Source organism: Mustela putorius, unplaced genomic scaffold (assembly GCF_011764305.1).
Source record: "Mustela putorius furo isolate JIRA1106 unplaced genomic scaffold, ASM1176430v1.1 tig00003867_pilon_pilon_pilon, whole genome shotgun sequence".
NCBI lineage: Eukaryota > Metazoa > Chordata > Mammalia > Carnivora > Mustelidae > Mustela > Mustela putorius.
Window position 1 is genome coordinate 3,779,617 of NW_025422019.1, and position 16,012 is coordinate 3,795,628.

Here is a 16,012-nt window from a genome sequence, read left to right on the forward strand (position 1 = left end):
AAACATTGGGGTACAGATGGCCCTTCTTTTTACTACATCTGTATCTTTGATGTAAATACCCAGTAGTGCAATTGCAGGGTCATAGGGAAGCTCTATTTTTAATTTCTTGAGAAATCTCCACACTGTTTTCCAAAGTGGCTGCACCAACTTGCATTCCCACCAACAGTGTAAGAGGGTTCCCCTTTCTCCACATCCTCTCCAACACTTCTTGTTTCCTGTCTTGTTAATTTTGGCCATTCTAACTGGTGTAAGGAGGTATCTGAATGTGGTTTTAATGTGAATCTCCCTGATAGCTAGTGATGATGAACATTTTTTCATGTGTCTGATAGCCATTTGTATGTCTTCATTGGAGAAGTGTCTGTTCATATCTTCTGCCCATTTTTTGATATGATTATCTGTTTTGTATGTGTTGAGTTTGAAGAGTTCATTATAGATCCTGGATATCAACCTTTTGTCTGTAATGTCATTTGCAAATATCTTCTCCCATTCCGTGGGTTGCCTCTTTGTTTTGTTGACTGTTTCCTTTGCTGTGCGGAAGTACAGAATTTTTAAATCAGCCTATAATCCTCTGCTTGAATAACATTTCAATGAAACTAGCATTTACATATAAGGTCCTCATAATTTTCAAGAGGGACCTGCCAAATGAACTAACAATTACATAAAAAAAAGGAGTGGGGTGAGGGAGATGGGCAAAAAGAGGTAAAGAGAAGTGGGATACATAGGAGTGAGTAAGTCAAGGGATAAAGGACACATAGGGGATATAGTCAACGGTACTGTAATGGGATTGTAGAGTAGCAGAGGGTAGCTACACTTGCGGTAAGCACAGCATAAGGTATAGAGTTGTTGAGTCACTATTTTTTACACTTGAAACTAATGTAAAGTTGTGTGTTAACTATACTTCAATTAAAACAGAAAGAAGAGTGATGGTTATGTGATATGACAATAAAACTGAAGAGCTCAGATATACATGGAGCATGAGCAGTTTTCTAGAGTATAGTAGGTTGTCTGGAAGAGTCACATTAGTATTATTTTTAAAATAATGACAATGTGATGTTTGCTCCAATAATAAAACCAAGTTTCTTCAAAACATTTCACAGGATGAGGAAGTGGAGAGGTTAGACCTGATTGAGTGAATTCGCAGATAAGCCATTTAGTAGGAAGTAGTCTCTCTGTGAAGCAGGCTATAAAAGAGCGATTTTCATTTTAAGTTACTACAATATAGTCATTGATTTCTGTTAACTGGGAAGAAGTTAATGCCAAAGCAATGTGGGCAAGACAATTACTTGTATTATAAAAATTCACTGTGAGCTAGAGAGAATTTCTTCCAATTTAGGATACTTCCTTGTTTTTTTATTTGTTTGTTTGTTTTGGTTTGGTTTTTTGTTTTTATTTTCTATGAACCTCCTGCAATTTGTTAATACAAAAAGGAACTTTATTGAAAGACGAGTAATACTAAATAGTCAACAACACAATGTTCAAAGATACTACTGGTAATACTAAAAGGAAATGGGAGGTTAGGAACACTCTAAAGAATAGCAGAGAACACTCATCAGTTAAAAACAACAACAACAACTACAAAAGCAACAAACAGGGAAATGGTAACCACATATCAATTCAAAAATTTTAGTAAGACAATGAGATAAAGTAAGAGGTATTCAAAGTTTGGTAAAATAGTGAAAAATTACAGCAGGAAATGATTCAGGACCTGACACCTCAGTTTAAAAATGTGGAAGACAAAAAAATTATGACAGAAACAAATTCCAATAAAGATATTAACTAAAGAAAGAGCAGACACTTCTAAAAGCATTAGGGACATAGAACAGAATTAAACAAAAAAAAAAGATGGAAAATTAAGATGAAGCAAATAATACATTAAGAAAATTAGAAATAGGGTACCTGGCTGGCTCAGTGGGTTAAGCCTCTGCCTTTGGCTCAGGTCATGATTTCAGGGTCCTGGGATCAAGTCCTGCACCAGACTCTCAGCTCAGCAGGGAACCCGCTTCCCCTGCTTCTCTCTCTCTGCCTGCCTTTCTGTCTATTTGTGATCTCTTTCTGTCAAATAAATAAATAAAATCTTTAAAAAAAAGAAAATTAGAAATAAATATTAGGAAGGGCAAGAAAGATGCCACATTTTCATAATTACTTTATATTTTGAAATAAAAAAAAAATCAAATTTGAACAACTCCAAGATATAATTCAAGAAAACTTTTCAAAATTAGAAAAAAAAAAAAAAAGGACTTAGGGGTGCCTGGGTGGTTTATTCAGCTGAGTGTTTTGCCTTTGGCTCCAGTCATGATCCCAGGGTCTTGGAAGCAAGCTCCACCTTGAGCTCCCTGATCAGGGAGAAACTGCTTCTCTCTCTCTCCCCCTGCTGCTCCCTCTGCTTGTGTGTTTTCTCTCTCTGTCAAATAAATAAATAAAATCTTAGGGAAAAAAAAGAAAAAGACCTAAACCCAGGGATTGAAGAAAATATTATTTCCCTAAAGAAACAAAATGAAGGTTGTAAAATGATCATTAACATAATATATTTTTGAATTATCAGTGGCTACTTAAAATTACTTACTTTGGAGGCTGTTGAAGCCTTAAGCCCCAGTAACTCAAAATGAGAAACTAAAAAGTGTGTTTTCTAAAAATAAATGTATTTGGATATAAGTTCTTAAAATGATGCCCACTCACAGAGGAACAATTGTGGAAAGAGGCAGCAAGAGGGTAACCATCTGCAAGTGAAGGATAGGCTTCATAGGAAATCAACCCTGAGGCATCTGGGTGGCTGAGTCCATTTAGCAACTGACTCTTGGTGTCTGCTCAGGTCATGATCTTACGGTTGTAAGATGTAGCCCTGCAGTGAGCTCCATGCTGGGCCTGCTTAAGATTCTCTCTCTCCCTTAATGACTGCTCCTTCCCCTAACTTGTGCTTTCTCTTTCTTTCAAAAAAAAAAAAAAAAGTCAAAAATCAACCCTATTAACACCTTAACCTTGGACTTCCAGTCTCCAGAACTATGAGACCTATTATTTAAGCCACTCAGTCTGTGGCATTTTGTTTTGTTGTGTTCTGTTTATTTAATTTCTTAAGATTTATTTATTTATTTTAGAGAGAGTGTGCACAAGCAGAGGGAGAGCCAAAGGGAAAGTGAGAGAATTTCAAGAAGACTCCCCACTCGAGTACAAAGACTAATGTGCGGCTTAATTTCATGACCTGAGCCAAATCAAGAGTTGCTTAACTAACTGAGCCACCCAGGCACCCCAGTCTGTGGTATTTCATTATGGCAGCCCTAGCAAACTAATACCAAGGGATTTAAGGCAAAGTAAGATATCAAGCTATATGTAAGATTAAAAAAAATAAAAAGCAACTAAGGCAAATCTTAGACTTTTACAGTGATGTTAAAATATAAGGGACATTTTTATAATACCTCCAAAGTTCTAGGGAACAAAGTGTCTCAGGAATTTTATAGTAAATCAAATTGCCACACAATATCAAACTGCAATACATATCAAATGCAATATATGAATATTAATGAATATATGAGGACTCATGTTTTGAATAAAGCTTTTACTAAAACACTACTATAGAATATAATTTAATTAGCAGAAACACTAGGTGCCTAATTAACAATGAAATATCTCTCAACAATAAATTAACTTAAATTTATGACTAAGTCTGAAAAATTTGTGGTGATTTACAGTTGAAGAACAGAATGCATATATTACTTATTATAGGAATGTAGAAATAATATGACCAATACAGATCAAAAAGGAAGAAAAAGGAATAGTGGAATATTATAAAGTACAATAAATTTCTCAAGTTTAATAACAGGAATATCATAATATAATTTAATGAATATGAATCCAAGATTAGTCATACAAAGGTAAAAATACGAAGAACTAGAAATAATAATCTATAAAAATTCATACTGAAGGTGAGGCGAGAAGGGTCATGTGAGATGAAGAAAACTATAAAGCATACCCATATACACATTGCCTCGATTAGGAAGTCATTAGCAGAAGGTCAAAGGTCTAAAGTAGAAGAGATCTTGATATGTTACAGAAACCTATGGTTAAAACCATCATTGCTAGAGAGGCTTAAAAATAATTTTAAATTACAAAGAAAAAATATGTAACAAAAAAGAAAAATAAAATACATCCTAAACATAAAGAAACAAAAGAATAAAATATAAAAGCTCAGCATAAAATATTATTAGGTAAAGGAGTTATCAAATCTTTTCTATCTTGGAATTTTTTCTATGAAGGGCCAGATAATAAAAATTTTAGGTGTTGAAAGTTATATGACCTCAAGTACAATTATTTAAGTTGACCATCTTAGTAAAAAAGAAATAAAACAAAATAAAATAAAAATCAACAATGCATAAATGAATGGATGCAACCAGGTATGACCTAGAGGTCACAATTTGCTAACCCTTAATTTAAAATACTGGTTCACAAAATGAAATGCAGCTGTACATTGTGTATAAGAGAAACTAAAAAGTGTGTTTTCTAAAAATAAATGTTGATGATAAAGGGAAGGACAGAAGCATACTACTTTAAACAAAAATAAGGCAAGGTATTATATTAATATAACATTGGTTTGGATTTAAGACAAAAAGAAAAAAACTTTGAAAAATGAAGAAGTATTCAATAAATAATTAACATTTAATAATTATAGAGAACTCTTCCAAACAATATACCACTTAATATTGATTAACTAAAATTAGAGAAATCAAAAGACATACAGCATTCATATAGAATGAAAAAAACATTAACTCATCTCTCTCAGCAATGGGTAGATCTGTTCAGGAAATATACACACACACACACACAGACAAACACACACACACACACATATGTCAATAAGGTATTGTGAAAAAATGGGAAGTCTCTGAGATTTTTACACTTCTTAAAGTGTAAAAATGGTTTTCTGGATATTGACAGAAGATATAATTCTGCATCAGAGACAACATAAAATCAACATTTTGCATCACTTCTTCTTGCTAACCATAAAGAAGGCCAACGAATCTTACATAGTATAAATACAAAGAGATTAACAAATAGATACACCAAGTCAAATTGAAAAGCCAATGACCAAGAGAAAAGCCTGAAAGCAACTGGAGAAAAATGACTTATACACAAGAAAGTACCAATGCAGTTAAAAAGTGACTTCTCATTTATAACAATGGAGGGCACAAGGCAGTAGAAAGAGATATGCAGAACATTGTGTTGGGATGGACTATCAACCAATAATTCTATTTGCAGGAAAACCATTTATCAAAAATGAAAGTAAAATAAAGACCTCCCACCACCCAAGAAAAAAGCTGAGAATTTATTGTTAGCAGACCTGTCATATAAAAAAATAATAATGGCATGATTTTTCAGGCTTAAAGAAAGTGGCACCTCCTAGCAACACAAATATAAAAAGGAAGGAAGGGAAATAAAAAATGGTGTAGGGATGCCTGGGTGGCTCAGTGGGTTAAAGCTTCTGCCTTAAGCCTTCAGCTCAGATCATGATCTCAAGGTCCTGTGATGGAGCCCCACATAGGGCTCTTTGCTCAGCAGGGAGCCTGCTTCCCCCTCTCTCTCTGCCTGCCTCTCTGCCTACTTGTGATCTCTCTCTGTCAAATAAAAAATAAAAGTAAGATAAAATAAAATCTTTAAAAAATGATACATATGTGTAATAATATGAAAGACTACAAGGATGTATATCCTCATTTTTCTCTTAAAAACTCTAAAAATTATACAAAGCAATAATTACAGTACTATACTAGATAGTAATTGGTAGATAGTGATATATCTGACAGCAAATATATCTATTTTTTAATCTTTTAGCTGCTTGGTGAATAAGTTTATGATTATCTTTATCTAAAAATTTCATTATAGAAAACATATTTAAATATTTATCTATTACAATTCTTTGCAGAGATAGGTGGGATCAGGAGGTAGATCTTTTCTATAATTTAATAGAATTACATCAGAATTAATTTGAAAAAAATGTGATGTTAGAGGCTTATTGTAATTCTTAGAGAAATAGCTAAGAAAACAATGCAAATAAAATCCAAAAAAAATAATTCTATTCTAAAATACATGCATTTAACAGAAAAGAAGACAATAAATAAAAGACATAAGAACCAAAAATACAGGAGGCAAATGGGAAATGCATATCTAACCATATCAATATTCCTATTAAATGTAAATGCAATAAAGACCAGTCAAAGTTAGGTGGAATGTAAGGGGAAAATAAAGCAAGATCTAAATATATGTTTCCGGGGCGCCTGGGTGGCTCAGTGGGGTAAGCCTCTGCCTTCGGCTCAGTCATGATCCCAGGGTCCTGGGATTGAGCCCCGCATCAGGCTCTCTGCTCAGCAGGGAGCCTGCTTCCTCCTCTCTCTCTGCCTGCCTCTCTGCCTACTTGTGATCTCTGTCTGCCAAATAAGTGAATAAAATCTTAAAAATAAATAAATAAATAAATAAATAAATAAATGTTTGCTTTAAGCAACAAAACTTAAATACCAAGAAATAAGAATATTTTCTTTTAAAGGAAAAGAATGATGTATATTATAAAAATAGTAACCATAGAAGAAATAAAGTGGCTATTATAGAATGAGACAAAATAAAATTAAAGAAAAAGAAAAAATCACTAGGCCTTCCTTGAAAGGGTGAACACATTAGAAAGACATAGCAAGAATAAACTTACTTGGGCTCAATACCTGAGGGAAGGGGAGGATGAAGAAAGGAAGTGAGTAGGAAGAAAGGATATTCATTAATATGGATAAAAGAATACTCTATTCACTGATGCTGTAATTATGTATGTAGAAAATGCTAAGAAATACACAACAAAAATGCTAGAAAAAAATCAACATTTTTATTATAGTGGCAGGATACAGGACCAATATGACCCAGCAATTGCACTATTGGGTATTTACCCTAAAGATACAAACATAGTGATCCAAAGGGGCACATGCACCCAAATGTTTATAGCAGCAATGTCCACAATAGCCAAACTATGGAAAGAACCTAGATGTCCATCAACAGATGAATGGATCAAGAAGATGTGGTATATATACACAATGGAATACTATGCAGCCATCAAAAGAAATGAAATCTTGCCATTTGCGACAACATGGATGGAACTAGAGCGTATCATGCTTAGCGAAATAAGTCAAGCAGAGAAAGACAACTATCATATGATCTCCCTGATATGAGGAAGTGGTGATGCAACATGGGGGCTTAAGTGGGTATGAGAAGAATCAATGAAACAAGATGGGATTGGGAGGGAGACAAACCATAAGTGACTCTTAATCTCATAAAACAAACTGAGGGTTGCTGGGGGGAGGGTGTTTGGGAGAAGGGGGTGGGATTATGGACATTGGGGAGGGTATGTGCTTTGGTGAGTGCTGTGAAGTATGTAAACCTGGTGATTCACAGACCTGTACCCCTGGGGATAAAAATATATGTTTATAAAAATTAAAAAATTAAAAAAAAATAAAAATAAAAAAAATAAAATGTATTTCTATACACTATCAATGAGCAATAAAAATAAATTTGAGAAAAAAATTCCATTCACCATATCCTCCAAGAAGAATACAATATTGAGAAAAGAAATTTAATCAAAAAAATATAAGACTTATAAATCAAAAAGTACTAAATGTTGCTGAGAGAAATTTAATATAATTTCTGAATGAATGAAAAATATTTTACATTCATTGGTTACAAAACTAAAAAATTCCAAATCTGCTATTCTGTGTAAAATGATCTATAAACAAAATGCACCCCACATCAAAATTATAATGAAGCTTTTTGCAAAAATTGACAAATTGATCTGAAATATATGAAACAAGGTAATAAGTCACGAAAAGAACCAAATGATTTTGAAAAGTAAAACAAATTTGTAGCCACACTGAGTAATTTTAAGTAATTAAAAGAAAAAAAACATTGTAATCAGGACAACATGGTCTTGGTTAATAGAATCAGGTAGATAGATCAATGGGACAGAATTGACACTCAAGAATTAAACTCTTACATTTATAGTCAGTTAATTTTTGACACAGGCATCAAGACAAATCAATGGGAAAGAACAGTATTTGTAGCAAATGGTGTTGAGATAATTACATACACATGCAAAAACATCCCTGTAGATCTTTAAGCCACCAATTAGCTCAGCATGGATCATAAACCAGCAAATACAACATTTCTAAAAGAAAATATATGAAATAATGTTCTGACCTTGGATTTGACAAAGATTTCTTAGATAAAACATTAAAAGCACAATTTATAAATTTAAAAAATGATTCAATTGAAGAAAAGTAATAGTGTTTCAAAAGATACCATTAAGACAATTAAAAGGCAGGGCACGTGGGTGGCTCAGTGGGTTAAGCCTCTGACTTCAGCTTTGTCATGATCCCAGGGTCCTGGGATTGAGCCCCAATCTACTCAATCTACCCAATCTACCTCCCTACTCAGTATGGAACCTGTTGGGCTGGCAGAAGGAAAGGGCTACTTAAGATGGCGAAAGTCCCCACCACAAAATGAGCTCGGACAAGAGAACAAAGACACAAGCAGGAATCTGAAAACCCTCCCACCCTGGGCTCCCATGGACCAATGGGACCCCAACGAGCAGGCGAAATATACAAATAAGGGAAACTTGCCAAAAGACCCCTGAACTCCCCTCCAGCCCCCTTAAAAGCCCCCTTATCTCTGCCTTGGGCACGACTTCCACGCTCTGCTTTCTAGAGTCGCTGAACCTCCCCCGAGGGTGCCCACCTCCTCCCGGGGCAACTTTCCTGGCTCCCCTTCTCCTGAGCCCTGAAACTTTGTGGGAGAGTGTTTTTAATAAATCTCGCCTTGCACCCACTTTGCCTGGTGGTGTGTTTATCTTGCCGTAAAAACTTTACGGAACCTTCTTCTTCCTCTATCTCTACCTTTTCCCCCACTCATCATCTCTTTCTCTCTCTCAAATAAAATCAAGAAAGAAAAAAAGAAAGAAAGAGAAAGGAAGGAAGGAAAAGAAAGAGAGGAAGAGAGAAAATGAAAAGGCAAACCACAGTCTCTTAGGACTGGAGGGAATTTTTTTTCTCAAATTATGTATTTGACTCATATCCAGAGTATAGAAAAACTAATAATTCAATAATAAGAAAACAATTCAATTAAAAAACAAACAAAAAAATATGAATACACATTTGACCAATGTAAGATATATAGGTAGCTAATGAACACATGATGTTCCAAATCAATATTAATTAGAGAAGTGTTAATTAAGACTGCAGTGAATTACCATTATATGTCAACAATAATGACTATAATCGAAAAGACAAAAAGTACAAAGTTTTGATAAGGATGTGGGGACTTTGGAACCCTCATTCATTGCTGGTAGGAATATAAAATGGTACACATTGGAAAACATTTGAAAACTTTTCAAAAGCCCAAATATAAATTTTCCAAATGGTTCAATTACATTTTAGGAATTTACTCAAGGGGGAAGGAGAATATGTATATCCCATAAAAGTACATACATAGATTCCATAGCAGCCTTATTTGTTGTAATCATAACCTAGAAAACATTACAGCAGTTGTCAGCTTGTAAATGGAAAAACAAACATGGTAAATTCATTCATACAATGGAATATTATCCAGCAATAAAAATGTATCAAGTACTGATATATGCCTTGAATAGATATATTTCTAAATATGATAAATTCAAAAATCTAGGCACCAAAGAGTTAACAAGAAGCTTTTACTGATATGGAATTATTTCTTATATGGGTAGAGGGAATACCTTGTCATTCAATGTATTTTTCAATACATTATTTTGTTTTTAAGTATTTTACAATATTCTGAAGTAATACAAACAATTTTTAAAACAGGTAAACTTAATGAGAAATACACTAGTTATATGAATGAAACTTTAAAATTCTAATCTGAGGAACAACAACAACAAATAAAAACAATAAGACATATTGTTTCCTTACGTAATAAAATAATATCATAGTCTAAAAGTCTCTCTAAATTCATCCACAAAGGTAATGAATTCCTAGTGAAATTTGCTAGTGGATTTTTAAAGAAATAAACTATTCTTAATCAATATTCTTAATTAATATAAAATCTCAGCTTATTAATAGCCAGAAATATTCTGAATAGAGGGGTTCTGAACAGAAATTAGCCCAAGCCAATACTAAAAACCAATTACATAGCTACAACAATGAAAAGTAGGAAGCTAAGTTAGAAATAAATAAAACATCACAGTAACAAAATGGAAAGTCCAGAAATATAAATAAATGTAGAAATTTAGTGTATGAAAATGGTAATGAAATGTTAGTGACCTGGAAATACATAGTTTGTTTGTTTATTATTTATTTACTTCATTTAAGGATTTTATTTATTTATTTGACAGAGTGAGAGAGCAGAAGAAGGCAGAGCAGCAGAGGGAGAGGGAGAAGCAGGCTCCCCACTGAGCAGAGAACCCAATGCGGGGCTTGATCCCAGGACCCTGAGATCATGACCTGAGCCGAAGGCAGTCACTTAAACAACTGAGCCACCCAGGCGTTCAGAGAACTTCCATTTTGAGAAGAGTTTTTCTTGATAGTTAACCTCTGCAGAAACTGTTTGTCTTAAGAGGGCAGTCTTTTAGGTATGGGCACTTAGGGGTTACAATGGTAGCCCTCAGAAAAGAGGTAGCGAAGCCACACCCTCCAGCCGTGAAGCAAAACATCCTCATTCATAAACCAGTCTGCACGGCAAGATAATATCTGTTCCAGTTGTATTGCCAGGAACCAAACAAGAAACAGAGGCCAAAAAGGAATTGGAGGTCTGAGAGGCTATGTAGGCCACAGTAAAGAGCTCAGAGGTTAACAATAATAGCTGGAAGCCATTGATACTGCCAAGGACAATGACAAGAGGTAAGGATTTTCAGCCCAAGATCTTTACCACCAAGCAGAGGCTGAAACCTCAGTGGGCTTGTTAAACAGGAGATGGGGCCACAGAAGAACTATCTCCTGAACCAAAAAGAAGGGAAAAAAACATGAAGGTTTACCCCCATCCTCTTGGTCTAAATCTTATTTCATTGTCTTCCATTGATCAAGCCCTGCCAGAAATCAAATCTTCGCTGGATGGACAGTCAAAAGGCTCCAGCTGCCATGAATTTCAGAGCAGAGGTAAAGGTTGAAGAATTTGACTGAGGCAGAGGTTCTCCAAACAACCACTGCAATCAGATGAGATCTTCCATGTTCTTATCTTCCCTGTGGCACCCAATCCAGAAGGGAGAGAGAAGCAGCACAGGGTAAGAGGCAGAAGAAACTAGCTGTTCTCACCCTCCTCCCTATCACTCCCAAACCATCTCCCCACACAAACACAAGAACCCAGAGCTCCCTCAGCCTACATGGAGGGAGTTTCATCTGTGTACTATTAGACAGCCTGGCAAGAATGACACTCTTATACCTTGATCATGACTCAAACTACCCCATCCATGCATTGTCAAATGCATGAATGAATGAATGGCAGAAAATTCTCCCAGTACTGAACCACATCAGCACAAATATTAGTTACTTGGTGGTAAATGTAGACTCTGTGCCACAGATTGGTTCTATTCAGTATTTTCCCTAATGAAAGACAGTAGAATTCAAGGGCTATATGTTTTCTGATGCAAATCTCACTCTTTTTCAAGTTACTTAAACTTTCAGGAATGAAATGACCTTGTCTGTTAAATTAAGATAGCAATAAAAATCACTTTCACAAGGTTAATGCTCCCATCTGGGACCAGGTGGTTGCTTGATACCTATTGTTTTCTTCCCATAATTAAATTTAATGGAATATTCTGAATTTCATTTCTATGAGAAGCTCATGTATTGGATAAAATCCACCTTAAGTCTCTTTTTCAAGATTAAATCTCTGCCAAAGAGAGAAGCCCTATTTATCCATACTTTTTTTTTTTTTTTTTTTTTTTTTTTTTTTTACCATGTTCATGCCTTAGGATCACATGACAGTTATTTAACATTTTAAGCATGGAGGATATGGAGAGGAACAGTAGGGGAGGAAGCATCATTTACATGTTTAGCTCCAATTTGCTCTGCATTCTTCTCCATATAATCACCATTCCTTGAGCATTCGCTGTGCACATCCTTCCAGAGCTGAGGACCAGAAACCAGACTGTTTTGGTTCAAATCTTGGCTCTACCTCTGGGTAACTAAGGGACTTTGGTAAGTTTATGTAACCTCTTACTTTCACAGTTGTACCACCTACAAAATAATAGTACTTATTTCTGAGAAGTAAATTACTTTCCAAGTAAAGATCCTTGGAACCAAGTTTTGCACATTAAGAACTAAACAGAGGTTGGATTTGTTATTCTCTGGAGGTATAGATAAGCTTTTAGATTTAATATCAAATAAATTATTATTCTTGCATAAATGGTTCCTTACTGAGAAAATTTTCTGCCATTCATTCATTCATTCATTTTTAGAGATTATTTTCCATCATATTTATCCGCACAGAAAAATTCAAATGCACCTATAGTTACGTAGATTCAGGCCACAAATACTTCCAATAGGCCTTCCCTATGTTATAGATGGCTTTCCTCCAATAAATGATAAGTATCTGTACAAAAATAAACACATCCAAATTGAATCCCATGGGAAAATAGAAATCTTATCTATCACTGTATATCTGTATATATTTTTAGAAGTACCTGTGTATATATACTATCTTTGGGTGAACTCCTTTCTAATACAAAGGAAAAAAAGTTAAGAAATTTGAGTGATTTTTTTTAAGCTTTATTATTTATTTATTTGTTTATTTCGGAGGGAGAGAGAGAGAGAGAGAAACAGACTCTGTGCTGAGCATGGAGCCTGACTAGAGCTCAGTCTCATAACTAACCTTGAGATCACCTTATTTTTTTTCTATGTCTTTTATTTTTTTCAGAAAATAAAAAAAATAAATTTAGATTATAATTTTTTTAAGATTTATTTAAAACAGGGGAGGAAGTGGCAGATGGAGAGGGAAAGAAGCAGACTGCCCACTGAGTAGGGAGATGGACTCAGACCTAGATCTCACAATCCTGAGATCATGACCTGAGTCAAAAATCAAGAGCTGGGTGGTAATCGAATGGGTCACCCAGATGTCCCTAATGTGCTTAGGATCTGTTTTCTTTGTTCTCTCTTCTTGGCCCCTAACATTTGCCTCTAGTAAACTCTATGCAGTCCTGCCACTTTCTGTCATTGTGAACAATTGCCTGATTGCAAAAGCAGAGAAATAAATTACAAATGGGTCTACCTTGGCAGAGGCCCCACCTCAGTGAGCAGTCAACTCTAAGCTGTCAGTCCCCAGCCTCATATCTCTTATATTTGGTTTCTTATTATCTCACCAATGGTATGTTTTTGAAACTAACATCCACTCATGAAGCCATGAGTTTGATTGTCCTGGCTAGTTGCCTTTTAGATTTTCGAATGAGCACCTATCATTTTTAAACCAATATAATTTAAAGCCCTATTTATTTTCCTCTCCTTTCCCTCTTTCTTAAAAAGTTTATAACACTACCTACTACGCTATACTTCCACTACACACACATACTCCTCTACCAAAAAGGGCACATCCAGCCAGGTTGTTTTATGTCCAATTTGTTTATCGTGATGAGAAATGTGAAAATCTTTGGCAGAGATCATTAATTTTATAGCTTGTGTTTCAAAAGTAGTTCCTGGGCTATTTACATCTCTTCATATTAACACCTGAGAAAATGAGTATCCTGAAGATATAAAACTTGAAAGCAAATTGTGTTTACCGTCTCCCTCTAAATATAATTCATGGCTCAGAACAGATCTTTATGACTCATGATCAAATATTTTCCTGGGGTTGCATTTGATGTTTGCTGCAGTGACACTGAATGTCTTTGGGTCTTTTGATTCCAAGACATTTAACTTCTTGTAGGACTTTGATATTCAAGGTGAAATTATTACAATCCATCTTGGCAGGGACAATTACTCTTTGAATTAACTGGTACAAGTGTCATGAGTTGCAAAAGATTTCCAATTTATGAAAACATTTTTTTAATTTACATTATAAGAGAATGAGCTGAAAAGAATCCCAGAAATTATATAATGTCATCTTATTTCTCTTATTTTATTAAATTTTAAATTTCAACATTACTGACCATAATTGACATTTAAAATAGCAAGATATTTAAAGTATAAGTCATGGTGATTTGATAAATCCATGCACTATGATAGATTTCCCCACATTTAGTTAATTAATACATTAATCACCTCACATATTTATCTTTTGTGTATATGTGAGAACATTTTATATTCTACTTCCTTAACACATTTCACTTATACAATACAGTGTTATCAACTAGAGTCACCATCTTTTACATTGGGTCCTCAGAACATATTCACCTTATAGCTAAAAGTTTGTACCTCTTTCCCAACTTCTTATTTTCCCCACCTCCTGGTCCTTGTCACGTTATCATCTATTTTTCAACTTTGTTTCTATGGGTTTGTATTTCTTTTTCTTTTTTTTTTTTCTCTTTTTTTTTTCTTTTTTTAAGAGTGAACAAATAAATGAGCTCATACAGTATTTGTCTTTCTCTGCTTGGTTCATTTCACTTAGTATAATGCCCTCAAGTTCCAAACATGTTGTTGCAAAAGGCAAGATTTTCTTTTTCCTCATGGTTGAATAATATTCCATTGTTATGTTTATACCACATTATCTTTATCCATCCAGCCATTGATGGGCAGTGAGTTAAACCTGGGAATGCAAATATATTTTTTATATCCAGCCTTCATTTCCTTTGGATATACACCTAGATGTGAGCTTTCTGGGTCATATGGTAGTTCTGTAACTTAACTTCTTAAGGAATTTTCATACTGTTTTCCATAGTAACTGTACCATTTCACATTCCCATCAAGAATGTATAAGGGTTCCATTTACTGAATATTCTTGCCAATATTTGTTATCTTCTGTCTTTTTTTTTTTTTTTTTTTTTTTTTTTTTTTTTTTTAAAGATTTATTTATTTGACAGAGAGAAATCACAAGTAGACAGAGAGGCAGCCAGAGAGAGAGAGAGAGGGAAGCAAGCTCCCTGCTGAGCAGAGAGCCCGATGCGGGACTCGATCCCAGGACCCTGAGATCATGACCCGAGCCGAAGGCAGCGGCTTAATCCACTGAGCCACCCAGGCGCCCCATCTTCTGTCTTTTTGATAAGAGACATCCTAACAGGTGTGAAGTGATATCTAATTATGGTTTGAGTTTGCATTTCCCATGTGATTAATGATGTGAGCAACTTTTCGTGTACCAGTTGGTTATTTCTGTTTTCTTTGGAAAAAGTTATATTCAGTTTCTCTGCCCATTTATTAGATTGTGGGATTTTTCTTCTGATGAGTTGTAGTTCATTATATACTTTGAATATTAACCCTTTATCAGTTATATAGTTTCAAGTATTTTCTCCCATTTCATCCATTTAGTTGAAGAGAAACTTTTTTCAGTTTCTGAAACTGTTTATAGTTTCTGTTTATAGTTTCAGTTTATAGTTTCTGAAACTATATCAAACTAAAAAAAGCGTCTGCTTTTTTTAGTTTGATATAGTTCCACTTGCTGATTTTTACTTTTGTAACATTTGCTTTTGGTGTCATACTGAAAAATATCATTGTCAAGACTGATACTAAGTAGTTCACCTCCTGTGTTTTCTTCCAAGAGTTTTGTAGTTTCAGGTTTCATGTTGAGATCTTTAATCCATTTCAAATTTATTTTTGTGTATGGTGTAAAATAAGAGTCTAGTTTTATTACTGTGCTTGTAAATATCTAGTTATCCCATAACCATTTGTGGAAAAGATTATCCTTTCCTCATTCTGTATTTTTGACTCCATTGTAATAGATAACTTAATATATATATAAATGGGTTTATTTCTGGGTTCTCTATTCTTTTCCATTGATATATGTGTGTGTGTATGTCAATACCATATTGTTTTAATTATAGTAACTTTGTAATAAAGTTTGATATCAGGAAGCATGGTGCCTTCAGCTATGTTCTTTTCAGGTACAGAGG

The 16,012-nt window shown here is 34.5% G+C and overlaps 1 long non-coding RNA gene across 2 annotated transcripts in view; it reads left to right on the forward strand.

Annotated features, from left to right (window-relative positions):
• LOC101672051 overlaps nt 1-15,025 on the forward strand; it is a 33,012-nt gene extending 17,987 nt beyond the window's left edge. The window contains exons 4-5 of one of the 2 annotated variants that reach the window (XR_199990.3): nt 11,064-11,260; nt 14,973-15,025. This is a non-coding gene — a long non-coding RNA (uncharacterized LOC101672051). Of the gene's footprint in view, nt 1-11,063; nt 11,882-14,972 lie in introns of those variants that run through there. The other variant, XR_006602417.1, reaches the window with a different exon arrangement.
• Nucleotides 15,026-16,012: the final 987 nt, after the last annotated feature.